Here is a 405-nt window from a genome sequence, read left to right as displayed (position 1 = left end):
CGATCAATTTGGTTTAAATAATGCTAAAGCACAGTGATGGAGAAGAAAGTAAAAGTGCAACATGTGCCATGTAAAAAAAGCTAACGTTTAAGATTGCCTTGCTCAGAACATGAGAACATATGAAAGCTGGTGGTTCCGTTTAACATGAGTCTTCAGATATTCCCCAGTTAAGACGTTTTAGGCTTGTCACGCACTGACCTTAGAGAGCCTTTTTGATGTCTCTATTTGGTTTGGTCAGGGTGTGATTTGGGGTGGCCATTCTATGTTTTTGTTTTCTATGATTTTGTATTTCTATGTTTTGGCCAGTTGGGTATGGTTCTCAATCAGGGACAGCTGTCTCTCGTCGTCTCTAAATGGGAACCATACTTAGGTAGGTTTCCCCTTTTTCCTCCTTTCAGTGTGGTT

This window comes from Salvelinus alpinus, chromosome 4 (genome assembly GCF_045679555.1).
Source record: "Salvelinus alpinus chromosome 4, SLU_Salpinus.1, whole genome shotgun sequence".
Lineage (NCBI taxonomy): Eukaryota > Metazoa > Chordata > Actinopteri > Salmoniformes > Salmonidae > Salvelinus > Salvelinus alpinus.
Note: the sequence above shows the minus strand (reverse complement) of the source record.